Source organism: Lolium rigidum, chromosome 6 (assembly GCF_022539505.1).
Source record: "Lolium rigidum isolate FL_2022 chromosome 6, APGP_CSIRO_Lrig_0.1, whole genome shotgun sequence".
Lineage (NCBI taxonomy): Eukaryota > Viridiplantae > Streptophyta > Magnoliopsida > Poales > Poaceae > Lolium > Lolium rigidum.
In genome coordinates this window covers 232458280-232466072 of record NC_061513.1, presented here as the reverse complement: position 1 = coordinate 232466072, position 7793 = coordinate 232458280, and the positions used below count along the sequence as shown (strand labels likewise).

The 7793-nt window shown below is 47.7% G+C and overlaps 2 long non-coding RNA genes across 2 annotated transcripts; both read right to left on the bottom strand.

Moving 5' to 3' along the window:
• Positions 1–1933: 1933 nt before the first annotated feature.
• Positions 1934–2892, bottom strand: LOC124660377. Its single transcript, XR_006989872.1, has 3 exons — positions 2721–2892; positions 2470–2581; positions 1934–1983 (listed from the first exon to the last, which is right to left on the bottom strand). It is a non-coding gene; the product is annotated as an uncharacterized LOC124660377 (long non-coding RNA).
• A 3450-nt stretch (positions 2893–6342) lies between these two features.
• On the bottom strand, positions 6343–7310 carry LOC124660416. The gene is made up of 3 exons (XR_006989889.1): positions 7139–7310; positions 6888–6999; positions 6343–6392 (listed from the first exon to the last, which is right to left on the bottom strand). It is a non-coding gene; the product is annotated as an uncharacterized LOC124660416 (long non-coding RNA).
• Between the last annotated feature and the right edge of the window lie 483 nt (positions 7311–7793).

Sequence of the window (7793 nt, the reverse complement as noted above, 5' to 3'; positions counted from 1 at the left end):
TGGACGTATCAGGTAGATACATGATTTGTCTGGTTTGAATATGTCTAAACCTTGTTTATCAACTTTAATGCTAACTATATGACATAAGAAGACTATGTGCTTTGGTTTTTCATTTTTCTGTTTTTTTTGAATTTTATGCCCATATATTTGAATCTTGGTCAAATCCTAGGTTTAACAAAGATTTAAACAAGTTTAAAACAGGAAAACGAAAAGGGAAGTGTGACGCCCCGGAACCGGTATCCTGAGGATTCCAGCGATCCCGCTGAAATCCGCACGATATCGATTCTGAGACGCCCTCCGACACGACGTGCGCGACGAATCATACACGTGATGCCAGAGGAATTAACACGAGCGGTAACATTACAACAGGATTACAATAGAGCCCACAAGATACATATATACAACAACAACTCCAACGAGTCAAGATACCAATATACAATACAAAGATCCAAATCATACAAAAGATCAAATACATCCGAGTACGGACAAGATACAAATTGGACTAAGAGTCCTGAAGATAACCAGTGGCGTCCATAACCCTGCCCAGGCCAAGCCGGAAGGGTAACCTTGCTAACGTCGTCATCTCGTACCTGTCAAAGTCGGGCCATCGGTTGCCGAGCAAAAGGGAGGAAGCAAAGAGAAAGGGGAAAGGCGAGAGTAAGTACCAAGGAACGAACTCCGGCACGTACTTAGCGAGACTAGAAATGGCTATGCTCGCCGAGCGAGTATAAATATATATCGCACAGGGCTATATGGTAGGTTTAGCGGCAGCAAAACTATAACCAATAGAGACACGCTACAACATCCGTCTACACGAGAGAAGATAAGAGAGCGCATAAGGTAACAGATAAATACTACACAATCATAACCCAGCCAAATACACATATCCCCTTCAACAAAGCGAAGAGGCAATGTAAAAGGCACTCAACGGTGGACAAATTTTATTAGGTATCGGTTGTAGTAATGCTATATTACTACGCAAGTTATTAGCAGATTATTAGCAATAAGATAACGGTGTAAGTTGTTCTATGATCAAGCTATACAATTCCAAGTCATCCATAACCGCGGACACGGCTTATCGATAAGATGTACACCCTGCGGGGGTTGCCCAAATGTAACCATACGCATGCTCGACCCACTTACGACGGGTGGATGTCTCACAACAAGACCGTTCCCGAGTTCAACAAGAAAGTCTAGGGGGCCACCCAACTAAGCTACCCGTGACGAAGTCCGGCCGTACTCCGAAGCGGACTCGAGAGGTTTGCGCCGGCGGCTAGGCGTGCAAACCACACGCTTCGCTAAACGTCCCGCAAGGTACGGTACGAGAATATAAACACCCGAAGGCAACATGAAGTAAACACCCGAAGGCAACGATGAGGTAAAGCATGGCATACATGGCATAGGCAAATAAAACCAAGGTTGTGGCCCCCTTTTCAACTGACTTGAGAAAAGGTAATGGGTGAGGGGGTCCCAATAATCGTCCCCACGCATGGGTAGAGCGCTCAATCTCGGAACAGATAACAAGAACTCGGGTCCTAGGGGACATTAGCGAGTCAAAGTTCCGATGCTTTCGCAAAGGGGCTCACAGATGCCTCTTCTTACAATTTTAGTTGTTAACAATTAAATAGAGCATGTGTATCTCCAAGAACTGATATAGCATGTGATAACCTCCCAACAACCCAACATATCCCGATAACGGATCGAGATAAACAACGAGCCTAAACACGCCTACGACTCGCAAAGCTCAAACATCAAGCAACGGCTATGGTTAAGGAATGATACATATAGGATTATTATGGTAAACAAATGGAATAGGACACGTGACTCGATAAAGAAGCGCAACATAAGGATAGCAATGCGAGGGAGAGAGTAAAATAGGTGAAGAGAGAGGGCTCGCCTGTGAAAAGCTGCAGAAGAACTTGTCGGAGAACTCGTCGTATCTCACAACACCACTTCGTGATCCTATCCGGGAAGAAGCAAATGCTGGAACACACAACGTATGCAAGTCTTACTACTACGGATAAAGAACCAGCATGCTCAAGATGATATGCATGACATGGCAAGGATGGTGCGGTGCAACTTATCCATATTAATCGGAGTCGGAACCCCGGACAAACAAGTTAGGTTGGAGTTGCATTTCTACCGGCAAATTTAAATGTTGATTAGCATGGCACGACATGGCAAGGGTGAGCTACATCAAAGTTAAATGGAACCGGGACAACCTTTATATGATATCCCACATATTCCATATTAGGTGATAATGCAAACTAGCACGAAATTATATGATGCATGATGCAACAGCAAGCATGGATGGCATATTCATGATCCTTGCATTTTTCTGATCAATATTAATATATAACACTTTTTATTTCGAATTATAGTTTGAGAGATATGATTTTTTGCAAGAAATACACAATTCCTGCAAAAACAAAAACAGAAACGATTGGGCAGGGACGAATTGGACTGAACCTGCGCTGTTTCTGGACCGGATCTGGCGACCTTGGTGTCGGATTGAGCTGGGCCGCATCAGGCGTTGATCTGAGCCGGAGGACCTGGGCCGAGGCCCGTTAGTGTGCAGGATCTGATCCAACAAATAGGGAATCAAAAAGATGGCTTAATTCGCCTGTGTGGGGATTTGAACACAAGATCTGGAGATCAAGGCCGATGCAACCAACCACTGGGCTGCTGTGTCTGATGTTGCTTTCGAAGGGGAAGGATACCTTTTGAACCAGACCATGGCGGAGATTCTGGATCAAAGACGGCCATGGCTGAGCTTGCAGTCGAGCATCGATCTATCGACTCAGGAAGAATAGGGACACGGGACGCAGCGCGTTCGATGCGGGAGTGCAAGGGGAGTCTGCCCGTGGAGGAGTTGGAGCCGGGGAGGCACCATGGTCGCGCCGGCGATGGCATCTGCGGAGGAAAATGGTGGTCAACGCCGGCAGCATCATAGAGAGGAAGGATGAGACCGAGGAGAGGTCTGGGAGGACGGGTATCTCACCCTGAACGTGTAGAAGTGGTCGCCTGGGACGGGGGAGGTCGGTGGCGGCCGGAAACATCGCCGGAACATGGCAGCCGAAGAGGAGAATCCGCGACCGTGTCGTCAGTACAGGGCGCCCCGGGCCGATTCCTTGCACAGGGATGAAGAGGACAACGAGGCGGTTCTTCTGGTGGTCTCAGCTCGGCGAGGGAAAGGTCTGTAGCTCCGGCGCCATGGCGAGGTTGAGGAGGATACGTACGGTGGTGGTGTTCGTTGGTTCACAGAGAAGAAGGAAACGAGGGAGATGAAGAGGAGAATGGTGGCGGCGCGAGGGAGGATGAAGAGGGAGAGAGCTAGGGTTTCCGCGGAGATCTCGAGGTGGGGCTAAAAGGGGAGGAGGGAGGCGCGGTGGTTGTGGTGGTGGAGGACCGGTGCATCCACGCCGTATGTGTGAGGACGAGGAAGACGACAACGGGAGAAAGGGGACGTACCCCTTCGTCCGGGAAGAGTGGGCTGAGATGGTGGGCTGCGGGATGAAAGAGGAAGTGGTCGGCTCGGGCCAGAGGTGGAGGAGAGAACTTGGGCTAGAGGAAGAGGCAGCCCAAGGGGTTAGATGAGGTTTTCTTTTAAATCTCTTTCTCTTTTCTTTTTCAAAACTGTTTTACAAATTGATTTGAAAACAATCCCAACAAGGGTTTGAATTTTGAAAACAAAGGTGGAGAGAGAGAGAAAAGTTTTATTAAAACCATATGAGAGGGAAAATGAAATAGTTTTTATTTAAATAATTTTATTTTGTTAAAATCATGTGGATGATATGATGCATGATGCATGATGATGCACAAAAAGAAAAGAACAAACAAATCTAGTAGGGGTACTACCCGGGGCCGTTACAATCGACACCACTAACAAGGAACCTCGCCCCGAGGTTCCACGCCATGGTACGGGGGAGAGAGGTGAACTATCGGATCTTCAGACGACGTGTCGATCTCCTCGACACCACTAACAAGAATTCTTGCTCCACGTAGATCGGCAACACCACCAACAAGAAGTCGTTGTTCCGATGACGATGATGACTCCGGAGAAAACAAAGGAAGGAGAAACAGTCACACGGATCCACCAATTCATCGTAACAAGAGCGAATAATAAGAGTAGTCGGTATGGTCATGACTCCATCCCGCACTCAAAGTATTACTCTGCACATGAATAGGAGAATCGTGCATCCAACTCCAGGAATACAGATTGGCGATCTTGATAAGCATTGTCAGCGAAGATTCGACGGAACCAAGGCACAAAGAGTTGAAGAAGGATCGCAGAACCAAAGGTGACGTCAACGGAGCAGACAGAGGTAGCCGCCGGTGATGTTCTTCTGTCGGAAGGTCTTCAAAGATCGGTCCTATTTAGGATAAGGTAAAGATCGTCCAACCCGCGTCGGAACCTAAGACTCATAGAAGCAGATAAGAGATGATTCAAAACTCGCAAAGGTGAGAAGAGAAAGAATAGAGGTAAGGAGAAAAATCAGAGCTAATCAGATCTATCCAACGAATTTTAGAAAATAGTTTTGACACTCTAAACTCAACGACCGTTGGCAAGGTTATCCTAAAGGCTAGACTAGTGGGGTACCGTCAACCTGATGCTCTGATACCAACTTGTGACGCCCCGGAACCGGTATCCTGAGGATTCCAGCGATCCCGCTGAAATCCGCACGATATCGATTCTGAGACGCCCTTCGACACGACGTGCGCGACGAATCATACACGTGATGCCAGAGGAATTAACACGAGCGGTAACATTACAACAGGATTACAATAGAGCCCACAAGATACATATATACAACAACAACTCCAACGAGTCAAGATACCAATATACAATACAAAGATCCAAATCATACAAAAGATCAAATACATCCGAGTACGGACAAGATACAAATTGGACTAAGAGTCCTGAAGATAACCGAGTGGCGTCCATAACCCCGCCCGAGGCCAAGCCGGAAGGGTAACCTTGCTAACGTCGTCATCTCGTACCTGTCAAAGTCGGGCCATCGGTTGCCGACAAAAGGGAGGAAGCAAAAGAGAAAGGGGAAAGGCGAGAGTAAGTACCAAGGAACGAACTCCGGCACGTACTTAGCGAGACTAGAAATGGCTATGCTCGCCGAGCGAGTATAAATATATATCGCCTGGGGCTATATGGTAGGTTTAGCGGCAGCAAAACTATAACCAATAGAGACACGCTACAACATCCGTCTACACAGAGAAGATAAGAGAGCGCATAAGGTAACAGATAAATACTACACAATCATAACCCAGCCAAATACACATATCCCCTTCAACAAAGCGAAGAGGCAATGTAAAAGGCACTCAACGGTGGACAAATTTTATTAGGTATCGGTTGTAGTAATGCTATATTACTACGCAAGTTATTAGCAGATTATTAGCAATAAGATAACGGTGTAAGTTGTTCTATGATCAAGCTATACAATTCCAAGTCATCCATAACCGCGGACACGGCTTATCGATAAGATGTACACCCTGCAGGGGTTGCCCAAATGTAACCATACGCATGCTCGACCCACTTACGACAGGTGGATGTCTCACAACAAGACCGTTCCCAGTTCAACAAGAAAGTCTAGGGGGCCACCCAACTAAGCTACCCGTGACGAAGTCCGGCCGTACTCCGAAGCGGACTCAGAGGTTTGCGCCGGCGGCTAGGCGTGCAAACCACACGCTTCGCTAAACGTCCCGCAAGGTACAGTACAGAATATAAACACCCGAAGGCAACATGAAGTAAACACCCGAAGGCAACAGTAGGTAAAGCATGGCATACATGGCATAGGCAAATAAAACCAAGGTTGTGGCCCCCTTTTCAACTGACTTGAGAAAAGGTAATGGGTGAGGGGGGGTCCCAATAATCGTCCCCACGCATGGGTAGAGCGCTCAATCTCGGAACAGATAACAAGAACTCGGGTCCTAGGGGACATTAGCGAGTCAAAGTTCCGATGCTTTCGCAAAGGGGCTCACAGATGCCTCTTCTTACAATTTTAGTTGTTAACAATTAAATAGAGCATGTGTATCTCCAAGAACTGATATAGCATGTGATAACCTCCCAACAACCCAACATATCCCGATAACAGATCGAGATAAACAACAGAGCCTAAACACGCCTACGACTCGCAAAGCTCAAACATCAAGCAACGGCTATGGTTAAGGAATGATACATATAGGATTATTATGGTAAACAAATGGAATAGGACACGTGACTCGATAAAGAAGCGCAACATAAGGATAGCAATGCGAGGGAGAGAGTAAAATAGGTGAAGAGAGAGGGCTCGCCTGTGAAAAGCTGCAGAAGAACTTGTCGGAGAACTCGTCGTATCTCACAACACCACTTCGTGATCCTATCCGGGAAGAAGCAAATGCTGGAACACACAACGTATGCAAGTCTTACTACTACGGATAAAGAACCAGCATGCTCAAGATGATATGAATGACATGGCAAGAATGATGCGGTGCAACTTATCCATATTAATCGGAGTCGGAACCCCGGACAAACAAATTAGGTTGGAGTTGCATTTCTACCGGCAAATTTAAATGTTGATTAGCATGGCACGACATGGCAAGGGTGAGCTACATCAAAGTTAAATGGAACCGGGACAACCTTTATATGATATCCCACATATTCCATATGTTCCATATTAGGTGATAATGCAAACTAGCACGAAATTATATGATGCATGATGCAACAGCAAGCATGGATGGCATATTCATGATCCTTGCATTTTTCTGATCAATATTAATATATAATACTTTTTATTTCGAATTATAGTTTGAGAGATATGATTTTTTGCAAGAAATACACAATTCCTGCAAAAACAAAAACAGAAACGATTGGGCAGGGACGAATTGGACTGAACCTGCGCTGTTTCTGGACCGGATCTGGCGACCTTGGTGTCGGATTGAGCTGGGCCGCATCAGGCGTTGATCTGAGCCGGAGGACCTGGGCCGAGGCCCGTTAGTGTGCAGGATCTGATCCAACAAATAGGGAATCAAAAAGATGGCTTAATTCGCCTGTGTGGGGATTTGAACACAAGATCTGGAGATCAAGGCCGATGCAACCAACCACTGGGCTGCTGTGTCTGATGTTGCTTTCGAAGGGGAAGGATACCTTTTGAACCAGACCATGGCGGAGATTCTGGATCAAAGACGGCCATGGCTGAGCTTGCAGTCGAGCATCGATCTATCGACTCAGGAAGAATAGGGACACGGGACGCAGCGCGTTCGATGCGGGAGTGCAAGGGGAGTCTGCCCGTGGAGGAGTTGGAGCCGGGGAGGCACCATGGTCGCGCCGGCGATGGCATCTGCGGAGGAAAATGGTGGTCAACGCCGGCAGCATCATAGAGAGGAAGGATGAGACCGAGGAGAGGTCTGGGAGGACGGGTATCTCACCCTGAACGTGTAGAAGTGGTCGCCTGGGACGGGGGAGGTCGGTGGCGGCCGGAAACATCGCCGGAACATGGCAGCCGAAGAGGAGAATCCGCGACCGTGTCGTCAGTACAGGGCGCCCCGGGCCGATTCCTTGCACAGGGATGAAGAGGACAACGAGGCGGTTCTTCTGGTGGTCTCAGCTCGGCGAGGGAAAGGTCTGTAGCTCCGGCGCCATGGCGAGGTTGAGGAGGATACGTACGGTGGTGGTGTTCGTTGGTTCACAGAGAAGAAGGAAACGAGGGAGATGAAGAGGAGAATGGTGGCGGCGCGAGGGAGGATGAAGAGGGAGAGAGCTAGGGTTTCCGCGGAGATCTCGAGGTGGGGCTAAAAGGGGA